Below are 17283 nucleotides of genomic sequence, written 5' to 3' on the forward strand. Positions count from 1 at the left end.
AGAAAACAGGACCAATATGAGACATTAGGTAAAGAAGATCCTACCTACAAGAACTTACATTCTAGAAGTGGGTGAAGAGAGACAATAGGATCTCGAGGGACAGATGGAATAGTGGGGAAAGACATGGAAAGCAATCAACTTTGAAGAGGTATGAAGCAGTAGATCACTAAGACACAAAAGGCCATGATTGTGAGATAACAGGAAGTTCGGAGTGAGTCAAGGTAGACAAAAGGATGGAACAGAGTAGAAGATGAGATGGAAGAGAACATGGAGAGGAAGGGACCAGTGGATAAGGCATGATGAGAAGAAGGGGAAGAAGAGCCTCAAGAGGAGGAAGAAGACAGGGTTTGAAGTACAAAATAAAGAATATGTTAAGCAGGTTTATGAATTTAAGTCTGTCTATCATTTGCCTGCTTTCTGTTATTTTTTGTATGTTCGGCCTTAGCCCTACCCTCAACCATGTCATATCACTTAACCAATAATGTAAAACCCTACACTCTGTCATTAGGTAACACTCCTAAACTATTGTATTGTGAGAAAATTATCACACATAATTAAGATTGTCAGGTGGGACTTTGGAAGTCATATCGGAATTACATGACTGAGACAAAGACGACTCTCTGCGGACTTGAAAGTTAAATAATGTCTTGCAACAGGATTGCAAAAGGAATACAAATTTGTTAATATGTCTGTAACATCCGCAGAAAGATGCAATGGTGCATGGGTAGATTAAGTTGAGGACTGCAAGCACATTTGGCGACTATGGAAAATTCCTTTGTACAAATACATATTGAGATAGTTTGCAGATTAATTCTGTGAGGAAATGACTCCCCTCAGTAGGCCAACAAGGGACCATTGATTTTTAGTTTCCTTTCATTCCCAAGGACTGACCAGTAGCTATGAAGTTTGTTATTGTGTGATTCATTACCTGCACACAGGAAGTACACATGAGGTACACATGAGATAAAGGCAACATCTCACTAAAAAAGCACCTCATGTGTTAAATCCCATCTCTACAGGGGACACTCAGGACCCTGTCATTGTTCCCTCTTATTTGCTTCCCATTGTTCTTCTCTGGACTGTAAGAGCCATTTAGGACCCAGATCCAGCATAGGGTCATCAAGAGAAGGACACCTGGGTACAGTAGGAGGGAGGGACATGATAAGGGACCCCACCAACCAGGACCCTGCACCACTCTCCAGGGTGATCACCATCACAGTGTGGATTTAGTGGGTTTTAAAAGGAGGTTACCCTAGTCAGATCCTCATGTCAGACACCTAGTGGATCACATATGTGCTTCCTGTGTGGACTTACTTCATCATTATTCCTGTGTGGAATTGCTCTTCTAATACTGCGTGGGCTTAAGTATCGCTGTTCCTGTGTGGACTTCATTCATAGTTATTCACTATGTGAGATTATTGTGTGGCACACTACTCTATTCAAGGATTCGTTCCATCTGGACTGTTACTAGCATATTATCACTCACAAAACTCATATCCTGAGATGGTGTATTATCGATTTGTGTGTACGGTGCAAAATAAACCTATTTACTTAAATCTGCCTGGTGTCTGGGTGATTTATAGAACCCTATATCTTTCCAGTGTCATACATAGAAACCAGAAATGGTTCTACAATTTATTTTTTTATTTCTTCTTTATTTAAAAACTGGATAACTGTACACGTAAAAATTGTTTGTTTTAGATACCAATTATTTACTGAGTATAGCCAGTCATATTTTTGTCTCCTGCATTATCTCTATTGTTGGACTTCTAATGTAGTTATCCAACACTTTTCCTTTAGTAATTAAATGACAATCCTTACTTACTTATCCTATATAAACACATAAGGAAACATTGTTTAAATAGTTTTATTGGTATGTATTTACATCTTTCTCTATAATCGAGTTTCAGGCTTTTTTCTTTCTCTTGTAGACAGGGTGTATGTCTCAGTCACAAGGTCAAGCAAAGTTGAAGAGAAAATTGGTGCTTCCCTATAACTCTTTGGTGGGATGTATAATTGTACATAATTCAATAACTTGAACATATGGGTTGCAGCATATTGGACAGGAAAATATTGAACATTTTATCAGTGTTATGTGGGTTCATACTCCTTGAGACAGTGACTTCAAGCTGTGGTCTTATTTCAAACCTCTACAATAGTGCAAATTAAACCAAGTGAAGGCAAAGAAAGCAATCTAGTAACACTATTTCATTCCCACCGAGCAAAGTATATAGTGTGGAAAGCCTTATCACAGAATGTTTCAAGAGACTGTAAAGTGTTCAAACCAAGAAAATTAAAGGGCATGTGTGACACAAAAAAAGTATCAGAAATACCCTAAATATTTATATTAAATATCTGAAACAATGGTAAAAGGAAAAGTCCAAAGAAATAAAACTATTGTTTGTACATTCGTGACTTTTATTTGTGTACGTGTTTGTTTTCTAAAAAGAAATTAGTCACATTTTGATACCTTTCTATTTCCCCCATCCATCTAAGTTACAACAATTGAGTTAGTTCTTATTATTAATTATGCCAAATGGGGCACTTAAGTACCGAGCTGCACTTTCTCTCTGGTTTCTTTAACTTTCTTAGCATATAAGGTAAGAATCCAACAGGTATTCTTTTATGAACATGCATTGTACAGCATTTATGATTATCATGCCATTGCTCCATTGGGGTCTACAAGTGAAATTGAATTTAGTCCCCACTATAATAAATACAAATACTGCTTTTACTGAAAATATGTAGAACAGGAACTAAATGCTACTTATAAATAAGTAAAGTGTTTTTTGTTGTCAAGTACAGACTGCAGAAACTACTACTTGCAGCTTGATGTCCTACAAGTACTCAGCCTAAAGGTTCTCTAGGCTTTAATTTTATATCTCCATTGCAATTGTTTATTGGGAAAGCAGGTGGTGGTTGGCAAAGCTATTATACATTTTCCATTTAATTTAATCTACATATAACAGTTATTAAGGTGCAGTTACCAGAAGAGTTTTAATATAACTTTCATGCTGAACAACATGTAATATCTTTATACACTGCTAAAGGTGATTTAAAACTTTTCATGTACTAATATGTAATGCAGTGATTGCAGTAGTATTATACTTATAGACAGTACACGCAAATCACATCAACTTCATTTAATCTACTAATCTTCAGTTTTGCACAAATCTATAGAGACAAAATAATAACAATTAAGATAGTTAAATTCATCAATGGGCAGCACATTGGCCTAATGGTTAGCACTTCTGCCTAACAGCACTGGGGTCATGAGTTTGATTCCCGACCATGGCCTTATCTGTATGGAGTTTGTATGTTCTCCCCGTGTTTGCGTGGGTTTCCTCCGGGTGCTCCGGTTTCCTCCCACTCTCCAAAAACATACTGGTAGGTTAATTGGCTGATATCAAAATTGACCCTAGTCTCTCCCTCTCTGTCTGTCTGTCTCCCTCTCTGTGTGTCTGTACATTTAAACACGAAAATCCTATCCCACCCCTCAGAGCATCCCACTTACACTTGCATGCCTCCAGGAACATTACATATAAACATATATATATATCACACTCACTCTCTCATATCTTTTAACCCCCCCAAACCCTCCGACTACTATCAACGCCCAGGATATTGCGTTCTATTTCAAGGATAGGATTGATAAAATCCAACTTGAAATGGTATCATCTGCCTTGACAAGCAATCAGCTGAATACCTTTCCAGCACCCTCTGACACCCTGTATTTATTTGACCCCACAAATTATTATTATTATCTTTAATTTGTAAGGCGTCACAAAGAGTCTGCAGCGCCATACATGACATATATATAAAACAGTGACTCAAGACACAACATGATACAGAAAGAACAGAAAATGAAGAACAAAAATATATACACACACACACAGGTAACATGGTAATGCAAATCAAATTATTTCTGGGACAATGAGTGAAAGTGATGGTAGAAATCAGCGAGAAGTAGGCCGAGGCTTAAGAAAACAGGGCTAGGGAAGCAGGCCAAGAGGTACAGGGGGTGATGGAATAGTAGAAGGAGCACACAAGGAAAGAGGGCCCTGCTCCTGAGAGCTTACATCATAAAGGAAAGGGGGAGACACAAATGGGGTGGTACTAACTGGGGGAGAGAGCCGGGATAAAGGAGTTAGGAGGTGGACTGATAGACTTGAATAAAGAAATGAGTCTTAAAGGCACGCTTGACGCCTTTGAGAGTAGATGCTACCCTGATGGAACATGGAAGATTGTTCCACAGCTGGAGAGCAGCCCGGGCAAAGTTCTGGAGACTGGAGTGAGAAGAGGCGATCAGTGAAGTAGTGAGGCGGAGGTCACAGGCAGAGCGGAGAGGGCGGCTAGGAGTGTAGGTAGAGATGATATTGGAGATGTAGAGAGGGAAGGATTGATTAAGAGCTTTAAAGGTGAAGGTGATTTAATTTTGTAAGCCATGGGGAGCCAATATAGTGACTGTTGGAGGGAGACAGCAGAGATAGAGCGGCAGGGGGAGAAAAGTGAGGCGGGCAGCAGCATTGAGGATAAACTTAAGAGCGTCAAGGTGAGAGTCAGGTAGGCCAGAGAGAAGGAGGTTACAATAGTCAAGGCGAGAGATTAGAGAGAGTGAACAAGGATTTTTGTAGCTTCCGTGGTGAGAAAGGGGAGTATCTTGGATATATTCCGAAGGTGGAAGTAGCAGGATTTTGAGAGGGACAGAATGTGAGGCTTGAAGGAGAGGGAGGAATCAAGGATGACCCCAAGGCATCGGACTTGAGGGACAGGGATGAGGGTAGTGTTATTAACAGAAATAGAGAGGGGAAGGTGGGAGAGTCCTGGAAGGGGGGGAAGACGATAAGTTCAGTCTTGGAGATATTGAGTTTAAGGAAGCGTTAGAACATCCAAGATGAGATGGCCGAGAGACAACAGGAGACACGAAACAGAAGGGAAGGGGAGAGGTCAGGGAATGAAAGATAAATTTGGGTATCCTCATCATAAAGGTGGTACTGGAGGCCAAAGAAGCGGATGAGGACACCAAGGAGGAGGTGTAGAGGGTGAAAGGTCAGAGGCCAAGAACGGAAACTTGAGGAACGCCAACAGGTAAGGGGAGAGTGGGGGATGTAGAGTCATGTGTAAAGACTGAGAAGGAGCGTTTGTTGAGGTAAGAGGAAAACCAGGAGAGGACAGTGTTACAGAGGCCTACAGATTTGAGAGTTTGCAAAAGGAGTGCATGGTCAACGGTATTGAAGGCAGCAGAGAGGTCAAGAAGGATAAGAAGGGGTAGTGTCTTTTGGATTTAATGAGGAGAAGGTCATTAGTGACCTTAGTGAGGGCAGTTTCAGTGGAATGGAGGGGGCGGAAACCAGATTGGAGCGGGTCAAGGAGTGAGTGAGAAGAGAGAAAGGAGGTGAGATGGTTGAGACAACCCGTTCAAGGAGTTTGGCGGCAAAAGGAAGAAGCGAAATAGGGCATTAATTAGAGAGAGAATCGGGATCAAGGAATGGTTTCTTGAGTATGGGGGAGACAATAGCATGTTTAAAAGAGGAGGGGAAGATTCCAGAAGAGAGGGATAGGTTGAGGAGGTGGGCAAGGTGGGAGCAGGCTTCAAGAGAGAGGAAGTGGAGGAGGTGGAAGGGAATTGGGTCCTGTGGGCAAGTGGAGGGGGGTGAGGAAGAGAGAAGTGTATGGACTTGATCTGCAGATACCGGAGTGAAGGAAGAGAAGGAGGGTGAGCTAGCAAGAGGGGATTGGAGAAAGGAGATAGCAGCCGCAGAGGAGAGTGGGAAGGGGTACAGAGTGGGCAGGGACTGCTGGGAGATGTCATGACGGATAGACTCAATCTTGGAGGTGAAGTGGGTAGCAAAGTCGACAGCAGAGAGCGTAGGGGGGGAAATGGGAGACGGGGAGGGGAGAGGAGGGAGTTGAAGGTGGCAAAAAGCCGACGGAGGTTGGAGAATTGGGAAGAAATAAGAGCTTTAAAGAAGGATTGTTTAGAGAGCGATAGGGCCGAACTCTAAGAGGTAAGTATGAACTTGAAGTGGAGGAAATCAGCATGAGAGCGTGAATTTCTCAAGAGCCGTTCTGCACAGTGGGAGCATTTTTGAAGATAGCGGGTAAGCTCTGAGTGCCACGGTTGCGGCGGGAACTGACGAAGCTTGATGGTGACAGCTGGGGCGACAGAGTCAAGTGCATTGGTAAGAGAGCGATTGTAAAAGGATGGGGGAGAGGAGCGAGCCCAGGGAGGAGGAGAAAGTGGTAGGATCATCTGTGTCAAGATTACTCTTTGTGAGACTAACCTTGGGGGATGGAGACAGTGAGAGGGGTGGAGAGATGCTAAAAGAGAGGAGATGGTGGTCCAAGAGAGGAAAAGGTGAATTAATGAGGTGTGAAAAAACCAGATCAAGGTAGTAGCCACTATGGTGGGAGGAAGAGAAGGTCCATTGAGAGAGGCCAAGGGAGGAGGAGAGGGAGAGAAGTTTGGAGGCAGCAGGGTCTGAGGGATTGTCTATAGGGATATTAAAGTCCCCCAAGATGAAGGAGGCAAGGTCACGGGAGAGAAAGTGAAGGAGCCAGGTGGCAAAGTGATCAAGGAATTGGGAGACAGGACAAGGAGGACGGTAGATAACAGCAATACTGAGGTGAATTGGGTGGAATAGGCGGATAGAGCGTACCTCAAAGGAGGAAAAGGAGAAGGACGTTTCAGGGGGAAGAACCCGAAAAGAGCAGCAGGAGGAGAGAAGTATGCCGACGCCACCACCTTGCCGATCCCCAGGTCTGGCTGTGTGGGAGAAGGACAAGCCCCCGAAAAAATAGAGCAGTAGGAGAGGTAGTGTCCTCAGGGGATAGCCAGGTTTCAGTGATGGCAAGCAGGTTGAAGGATCTAGAGATAAAGAGATCATGGATAAAGGTCAATTTGTTACAGACCGACCTGGCATTCCAGAGATCACAGGATAGAAGAAAAGAGGGAAGAGGAGAGATGTGGATAAGATAGTAGGGGTTGCTCGACTGAAAGGGTGAGTAAGATATGGAGCAAGTGCCATGACAGGGAGAGAGGGTTGGAATAGGATAAGAAGCAGAAATAAGAGGGAACTTGTCAGTGGACAGGCGACAAGAGGCAGGGAGCAAGAGGTGGGGGAGGAGTGAATCTGGGGCAGATCAGGGGGTTGATGAGTGGGAGAGGCAGAAGGTAGGAGTGACATGAGGGAATAGATTTCCTGTGGAAAAAGAGTGGGAGGTGGTAGGTAGGAGCAGACTGACACTGAGAGAAGAGCAACAAAGGGGACAAGAGGGAAAGGGTGTGAGTGGGGAAAAGGAGGAGAGAGGGAAAGATGGTGGAAGGGGCATTGAGTCAGAAGAGAGGAGTGAAAAAGGGAGGGGAATGGGGAGGGAGATGGGGAAGTGAGGAGGAGGAAGAATATGGAAAGGTTGGACAAGGGAAGCAGAAGGATAGAGGTAGAGGACAGAAGTGAGAGAGGAGCAAATCATTATAACGCTAAAGAAGGTGTGAAATAGACATTTAAAAGTAATACGGAAATCAAGGATGGTAAGGCCTTACAAGTGAAGCGAGGAAATGGTGAGAGCAGGAAAGGTGATTAAAGTGAGTGGGTGCAGCAGTAGAAGAAAGAAAAGAGGAAGAAAAGTATGAGCCAGGGAATAGGAAGCAGTAAGGACAGTAGAGATACCAGATGGGTGTGTTTAGAAAAACAGTTAGATTAGACACTGACATTAGGCATGATTGGAAGGCAATTGTATAACAAAAGGCATAATACAAGTTGCACAGAGCTGGTTATGTAAGTCCACAGGACAAGAGGGAGCCAGTTAAAAAATAAAGCTAAGTGGAGCAACAGTGTGGCTTAAAGGTGAGAATACAAGAAGCATAAGTGGGATCAACAAGTCCTATTAAAACTGCAATAGCCAAAACTAAGGAACAGATCAGCAGGGAGTGTCCAGGCAGTTGACAATGCAGGTGATGAAGGATATCAGAGCTCACAGCTGAATGTTGTCCTCATGTAGCAGTGTTTGCAGGTAGAAGGTTCCCCTCCTGTTCTCCTCTTGTTCATCTCTTGTATATCTCTTACTATACTAACTAAATTAGTTAATACCCTTGTAAAAATCCTCACTTAGAAGAATCCTCACTAGCTAACAGCCTCACAGGCTTAAACAGCCTTAGAGTGAAGTTTAAATAGGTTCAAATAGCCATGTGACCAATTTCATGAGTTCTCTGTACAGCACTGTGGAATTAGTGGCGCTACATAAATAGCTGCTGATAATGTAAAAGGGAACATGTGTCTCTAAGCAATCTATCTTCTGAAACAAATTTTACATTTTCCTAGTATAGGAGTTAAACATTTAAACTCGAAAATCCTATCCCATCCCTCAGAGCATCATACTCACTCTTGCATGCCTCCAGGAACATTACATATACACATATGTATATATCACACTCACTCTCTCATATCTTTTAATCCCCCACCCCTCCACCCCAAACCCTCTGATTACCATCAATGCCCAGGATCGTGCTTTCTATTTCAAGGATAAGATTGATAAGATCTGACTTGAAATGGTATCATCTCCCGCAACAAGCAAACAGCTCAATTCCTTTGCAGCACCCTCTGACACCCTGCATTTATTTGACCCCACAAATGAAGAGGAAGTTTCTACTCTCTTTTTATCTTTCTACTCTACTTCCTGTCCTCTTGTTCCTATGCCCACACAAATTGGTAGATCCCTGACTCATGTGCTCATTCAACGTCTACGCCTACCTAAAATCTGTAATCTCTCTCTCTCTACTGGTATCTTTCCATCACTATTCAAGCACGAAGTGATTACTCCTATTCTGAAAAGACAAAATTCTGACCAAAACTCTCTCTATAATTACTACCCCATCTCTCAGCTCCCATGCCCCTCCAAGGTTCTTGAGAGAATTGCCTATACTCACCTCATACTTTCTTTCTGCAACCAACTCTCCAGTCAGGCTTTAGCTCTCAACACTCTACAAAGACTGTGCTGACCAAGGTTGTCAATGAGACTTGACCATGGCTAAAACTAAAGGCCATTACCCTCTTGTAATTCTCCTAGATCTCTCTGCTGCATTTGACATTTTTGACTACTCTCTCCTCATACAAACACTACAATCCCTAGGCCTTCAAGACAATGTCCTAACCTGGTTCTCATCCTACCTATCTATTCGCTCTTTCGGTGTTAATTTCTCTGGATCCACCTCCGCTCCGCTTCCTTTATCAGTCGGAGTACCACAAGGCTCTATGTGTTGTCTCACATTACTGATTGTCTTTCTGCCATTTCATCTTGGATGTCCTCTTGCCAACTCAAACTCAATCTTATATAAACAGAATAAATAATATTCCCATCCACCAAAAGAAGCTTCTGACCTGACATTTCTATTTCTGTTGAGAACGTGACCATAAATCCCACCCTGCAAGCTCACTTCCTAGGTGTGATCCTTGACCAGGGCCGCCATCAGGGGGGTACCCTTGTACCGGGCCCGGGCTCACCAGGGGGCCCGGCAGCACACTCTTACTCAGGGGCCCGCTATCTTCAGCCTGGCTGTCACTGTGACAGAGAGACTGAAGACAGCAGTGAAGACGCCAGCCTTAACTTCCGCAGTGGAACGCATCCACCTACAGGAAGTTCCAAATGCCGAACTTCCTGTTGGTGGAACGCATATGCGGGACTTAAGGTCTGAAGTGTTTCTTTTCCTCCCTCTCCCCTAATATTATTAGGGGAGAGGGAGGGAAAGAAACAAACTTCCAAGATGTAGACCCAGATTACGGCAACCGCATCCAAACACTACTGGAAAAGCACAACGCGTCTTCTGGAAAGAAGGTGGAAGCTTTTAAATGACAATATAACAAATTTTCATTAAGTGATATTTTATATATTTCTATAATTATTATCCACGGGGAAATAGAGTGGGATTCACGTGTTTACATTTATGGAAAAGTATTCATTGGACTATTTCTTTTGAATTCTTTACCTTAACGTTTTTAAACAATTTCAAGCAAGTGGGGAAAAATGGAAGTGACTTAATCCAGTGAATTAATAAGCTGCGCTCTCAGGAATAGTGGTTTAGTCCAGAGATCGGCTGTGAGGTACCTGGATGCCGAGGAGTCAGTATTATACCTGGGATAGTAAGTTATACAGTGATCACTGAGGTATCTAAGGATGTTACCAAGCTATTCTGGCACTAGGTAGCATATGATTTCTACTTGCAGACTGTCAGCTCCCTGTATGTACTATATATTGGCAATATGGGAAACTTTCTGCTTTCAAAGAGCATATCCCAATAAGAATTGCTGCTTAGAGGCGTTCACAATCATGACCTATCACTTGGATAACAAGCTTCCTCCAGCAGTTTCACTGTCAGTAAAGCTCACATCACTCTTCCTGCACCCGGGCAACATGATGCTGCCTACCCTACCACCGTTGGTGCCCGCCCTTCACGGGTTTGGGCTGTAATTTGGCCACTTTCAGCCCCATCCCAGCTTCTACTGACAGCCTGCCCCTATCACTGACCAAAGTGCTGCAAATGGCTGTCATTGAAGATCAGGAGACGCTTAGTGCCAGCAGGTTAGCGCTCACTCCAGTACAGCCTGTCATGTGGTGGGACAGCGTCAGCTCTTAGCTTTACCCAGAGATGGCAGTGCCCTCTAAAGGGGCACTTCTTTTGCTGCTTCTCCTGTTATCCACAGATATGATGACTGTATGATATGAAGTGCCCATATTGTCTGAAGGAAAGAATCCCTGTAAAAGTCCAATGGAAAATGCCCTGATTGGCTCTGAGAGGTCGTATATGATCACCTATAGACTAGCTCTAATGACCTGGCAGCTTGGGCAAGTGAGGACAAACATAACTTGTCAATTAAGTGTGATATTACAGTGTGATCGCCTTATTATCGCATTCACATATACAACTTATCAAGAAAAGTGATTACAGTGTTACACTGCTGATGTATTACTAGAGTCTGACTTTAGTAACTCAAGAAAATTTGCCTAAACTACTTTGAGGTATTGCAGTGCCTCACACCTCAAGCTGCAACCTTTCACCTGACAACTAATATATATATATATATATATATATATATATATATATATATATATATACATATATATATATATATTAGGGCCCCCCTTAACTTACCTTTCTATCGCCTAAGTCTGACCCCCTTCATGGAAGAGAGGGCCAGGGAGGGAGCCGGATCGTGACCACAAAAGGTAAGGTAAGGGGTTTTTTTTGTGTTTTTTTTCTACAGGATTTTTTTTCCCATTGCCTTGGGCCCCCTTTTCCCCTGGGCCCCCAGGCACCTGCCCATCATGCCCAGAAAGAAAGATGGCCCTGATTCATGGGGGGGGGTCATCGGGGGGGGGGGGGGCTGCCTGCTTCATTGTACTGGGCACCACGATTTCTGATGTCCTTGACTCACAACTATCCTTTTTACCCTACAAAAAAACATTTTAAGAATACGTACATATCTCACACATGACACTGCAAATACTTTAATTCATGCACTCATCATCTCCCACATCTACTATTGCAATTCCTTCCTTACTGGTCTTCACAAAATCAGACTCTTACCCCAGCTAGATTGATTTTCCTTGCAAATCGTTCTTCCTCTGCTGAGCCACTCTGTCAGTCTCTACATTGATTGCCTGTTTTTCAACAAAATCCAATATAAAATGATTCTACTAACATACAAGGGTATCAACAAAACTGCACCAATATATTGTGTATCTTTCAGGGTGATAGAGATACATAGAAAGCAATAGAATCGTGTGATTATTGTAAAGCAGTTCCATAGAAATAAGTCAGCTAGAATAGTTTGCTGATCAATTGCTTTTCATTCTTTCAGAGAGTTTAGATGGACTAGTAGCTACTGCATATATAATACTACTAGTATATAGACTAAGTTAGATATCATTCTGAACTAAGTAATATCTTTACTGGAAGAAAACAGTGTGCTTTTGCTGTATGACTATTAGCAGCAGAAAAACCCAAAAACAAATAGAAGGATTTCTTATAAAATCTTACATTTTTGTACTGAAAGTAATCTTGTGTAGGACAGTGACATCTAAAATAAATTTTGACAAAAGTTAGGTATTTGCGTGTGTCAACGCAGCTGCACCCCAAAAAAACACTATATATTCTAAACTTTTTTCTATTTTTCAATACTTGTCAATTTTGAACGGGTCATTCAGTGACATCTATATTTAAAAACAGGTGCTTGTGTGTGAGCGTTAGCGCAGCTGCAAACCCCAATAAACACTATATATTCAAAATTTTGTCTGTTTTTCCATACTTGTCAATTTTGAAAGGGTGTGAGGGTTTTCTCTGGCCATTTTTCGAGATTCAGTGACCACATGTAGAACATTGCAGCGACTGCAAAAATAATGTCATCTTCCATGCCACCAACTGAAGCAAGCCCACTAGATAAATTAAACAAAAAAAATTAGTGTAAGGTGCAAGAGATCATCAGCAGCAGCTATTTCTATAGCACCACTAGATCCATAGCACTGTTCAGACAACGCACATCAGTCCCTGCCCCATTGGAGCTTATTGTCTAAATTCCTGAACATACACACATAGAAAGAGATAAACTAAGGTCAATTTAATAGCAGCCATTTAACCTACTAGTATTTTTTTGGGGGGTGCAGGTGGAAACTAGAGCACCTGGCGTAAATCCACGCAAACACATGGAGAAGATATAAACTCCACACAGATAAGGCCATGGTCTGGAATTGAACTGATGACCCCACTGCTGTGAGGCAGACGTGCTAACCACTAAGTCACCATGCTGCCCATAGAGATAAAAATGTTGTTGTGCACACTAAATTTGGAACGTTAGACAGCATGCATCATGGAGATTGAAGAGGCAGTAACAATCAGATGTCATTAGATGGACAGAGGCATTAGTAGATATTCAGACCAGAAAATACCCAATTGTAAAGCACTATGTAATTTGCTGTCATCATATAAATAAATGTTGATGATGATAGATGAAGTGGCCTGCACCCATACCAAAAACTTTAATGTCTAGTACTATGCACTTCTCAATCAGCAGAGCATTCATTGATATCCAAAAGATTAAAGAACTCATGATGCTATATAAATAAATGTAGATGATTATAGATGAAGTGGCCTGCAACCATACCAAAGACTAGTACTATGCACTTCTTGATGGGCAGAGCATTTATCGGTACCCAATAGAAGCGCTTTCATAACCTTGCAGCAATATATAAATAAATGTGGATGTGATAGACGAAGTTGTCCTCCACCCATACTACAAAGCTTCAAAGACTACACACATAATTAATTTTGAATGTTATAGGGCATCCATCATAGACAATGAAACTACAGTAACAGGCAGTGGTCATTGGGTGGCCAGTGGTATGAATGAATAGAGTTAGACATTTATAAAAGTGAATAGACGAAGGTGGCCTGCACCTATACTAGAAAAATTTCAAAGAATATGCACACCATATATCTTGAATGTTACAGGACATCCATCGTAGACGGTGAAACTACAGTAACAGGCAGAGGCCATTGGATGGACAGTGGTATGAATCAATAGAGTTTGACATTTATAAAAGTAAATAGATGAATGTGGCCTGCACCCATACCAAAAACTTCAAAGACTATTACTATGAACCTCTTGATGGGCAGAGAATTCATCGGTTGCCAAGAGCAAAGCTTTCATACCTTGTTTTACTTATATGCTCTGTGCTGTAATGCTGCCCTTCTGAATCAAACCAGGGGACTTGGATATATATATGGAGAGGACTGGAGAATCAGTCCCCTGGGGGAAGCTTCGTACAACCATCTCGGGACTGCCCGAGACTTGCAGCAATGGTGGTCCCCAAGAACCATATATATAAATATATAATCTATATAAATAATATTTATATGTTCTATTCGTGCACAAAAGTGGAAGCAAGGAAGAGGCAAGCAACTACCGACCAGTGAGCCTTACATCAGTAGTAGGAAAATTCATGGAGTTGTAGAATATCTCAAATCCAGGATTTACTTGGGGAGTGATCATGTCAAGCAAATCTTATTGACTTTTTTGACTGGGTGACTAAAGGGGGGGCATAGATCTAGCTTATCTAGATTTTAGTAAGGCCTTTGACACTGTCCCACATTGCTGACTGTTAAATAAACTCAGAATCTTGGGATTGAATTCTAAGATGGTTGAATTGATAAGATCTTGGTTGCAAAATACAAAACAGAGAGTTATAGTAAATGGAGTGCATTCACAGGAGGGAAAGGTTACTAGTGGAGTGCTTAAAGTATCTGTACTTGGACCAGTGCTTTTAAATATCTTTATTGGTGACATTGCAAATGGTATTGAAAGGAAAGTATGTAGTAAGTAGTTTTTGCAGAGGACACAAAGATATGCAACAGGGTAGACACATCAGCAGGGGTAAAACAAATGATCAATAATCTAGGTAGACTAGAGGAATGGTCACTACTGAGGAGGAAAGGGATCTAGGAGTCACTATTTCAGTTGACTTAAAGGCGGGTAAACAATGTAACAAAGCCATGAGAAAGGCAAGTCAGATGTTTGGTTGCATAGGAAGAGGAATTAGTAGCAGAAAGAAAGAAGTAATAATGCCACTATATAGGCCATTGGTACGGCCTCATCTAGAATACTGTGTTCAATTCTGGAGGCCATATCTCCAGAAGGCTATAAATACATTAGAGACTGTACAAAGAAAGGCAACTAAAATGGTGTATGGCCTACAACACAAAACTTACCCGAAAAGACTAAAGGATCTTAATATGTATAGCTTGGAGCAGAGAAGGGAATGGGGAGACATGATAAAAACTTTCAAATATATCAAGGGTTTTAACCAGTTACAGGAGGGAAACAATCTTCAAAGGAAGAGAAATATTAGAACACGAGGACATGCAGTGAAACTGGGGGGAAGTAGGTTCAGAGGAAATTTGAGGAAAAGCTGCTTCACAGAAAGGGTAGTGGATAAGTGGAATATACTTCCATCAGAGGTGGTTGAGGCTAATACAGTAGAGCAATTTAAACATGTTTGGGATAGACATAAGGATATCCTTACAAATATTAAAGGTTCAAATAGGGTTTGAGGTTACCATAGGATATAAAATTGGGCAGTCTTGATGGGCCAAGTGGTTCTTATCTGCTGTCAAATTCTATGTTTCTATGTTAGTGAAGTGTAAGAAATATATAAAACAGACTGTTCAGATAGAACAATAGTTGCCCTTCCCTTACATGTAAGTATGTATAATACTCATGTTGATGCAGATGTGGTTGCCCAAAACACGTCTTGACATTGTAATTAAAAATCCACATTCTGAGAAATTAAGAGAACAGATTTTGCCCCTGGCAAAGAATACATTTAGAGATGGAGATATGATGGCTGTTTATTTGCACTAAGTAATGGAGTTAGAGAACCAAACAGAGTGATTCATTATTTTTGGAATTGAATGGGAGAAAGCAAATGAAATGATGACAAAATTACAAAATCCTTTATTAAGACAGCTTGCTGTAGACCAAGGAAAATTTTAGCCTGGGGGGCAAGACTCAACTAAGCAGCTTATTTGGAATAATTTAAAGGAAATAAATGCAGGTAGCCCAGTGACTCAGCCCAATGTAGGCCACTATGGGACCGGCCCGTGGGGCAGATGCCCCCCCAGACTAGCCTGCCCCTGCTGCAGACTTTGGCCAATATTTGGGAAAATTGGAACAGTTGTGAAGGGATCATTAGAATGTAAACTGGAACTGAGTGGAAAAGAATGTTAATGCTATAAATAGTAATGTAGGCGCAAAAACAGCTCAAAAACACATTATTTTACTTATATATTACAATTTGTAATTAAATCCAGATCCAAAACTGCGATTTTTTAACAAAACCAGTTACAAAACCAAAACCTGAACACGTTTTAGAACCAAACCACATCCAAAACCAAAACATGGGGTCAGTGCACATCTCTAATATATATCGTGATAAAGACAACAGGTAGTTGACAGGACACAGCTCAGTTGGTTCACTATTCTAATTTTATTTTGTCAGGATAACAGAAAAGATAAACCTTTTTTTCATAAAAGACAAGCAAACTTGCAACCCTAGCACTGACTAACACAGCAACACTGTCTAGTCATCAGCCCACTAGTTAAGTGTTGGTTGCCCTGCCCCCAACAAAAGCAGACACTAAAATAGCTAACTTACACCCAAGCACTAATCTTACCACTCATTAATCATAGGATTTCCACCTGTGCGAGTTTGCACCCTGGGTATGTCTTTGTAAAGCTGGGTACACACTACAGAAATTTCAACCAACTTTTTATGCCGAGCAATTTTACATGCGATCGATGGTCCGATCGCTGGGTCCATGGACTGCATACACACTAGCCTTGTTTAGGACGAGAAAGGGAAGAGCGGACGTCCCGTTAGCGACTTTTTACAGCCATGTTGTCGTGAGCAATGACTGTAATTTCGAACTCACTGTTGTGGATCAGTCAGAAGTTTATACACACTATACAGCGGGAACGAGATTGGAACGAAAATATTAAACGGTACGACCAACCAAATGAGGCGACGATCGTCCATTTGGGCAGACTTCGACCATCGTTTCACTGTACACACTGACCCGACTTTTGAAAGAGAGGTCGTATGTCGGCTGTTTGAGCCGATTATTGGATGAAAACAGTGTAGTGTGTACCCAGCTTAAGGCTGTCTCCCCACACTGCAGCCTGTCACACACCCTTTTCAGTCTGAACTGTCTTGAGGAAAGGCTATACATGCAGTGGTTGAAGTGGGGGTGTTTACGATGATCATGGGATGGCTGGCAAATTTTAGCCTGGGGGACTAGACTCATCTCAGCGGCCTATTAGGAGAGTTTTAAAGGAAAAAAATGCAAGTAGCCCAGTGACACAGCCCAAGATAATCCACTTTGGAACCAGCCCAGGTGGAGTAGATGACACCTGCCCACCAGCCCAGCCAACCCCTGATGGTAGTATGCCATACTGCCACTTGTCCCACTGCTTTCCTTATAAACCTATCAAATTCTATTCCCTTACATTCCCATTACATTTTCTATTCCGCGACTTCTAATTTTCCACTTCAACAATAATTTTAATAAATAGATATGTTTGTATCTTTAATTGTCAGTTTATTGTATTTTACTATGACACTATAAGTTTTTATTAATAAATAAGATACAAAACTAAGATTCCTATAATAAATAAAATTAGAGATGAGCGCACTCGGATTTATGAAATCCGAGCCCACCCGAACGTTGCCGATCCG

This window comes from Mixophyes fleayi, chromosome 2 (genome assembly GCF_038048845.1).
Source record: "Mixophyes fleayi isolate aMixFle1 chromosome 2, aMixFle1.hap1, whole genome shotgun sequence".
Taxonomy (NCBI): domain Eukaryota; kingdom Metazoa; phylum Chordata; class Amphibia; order Anura; family Limnodynastidae; genus Mixophyes; species Mixophyes fleayi.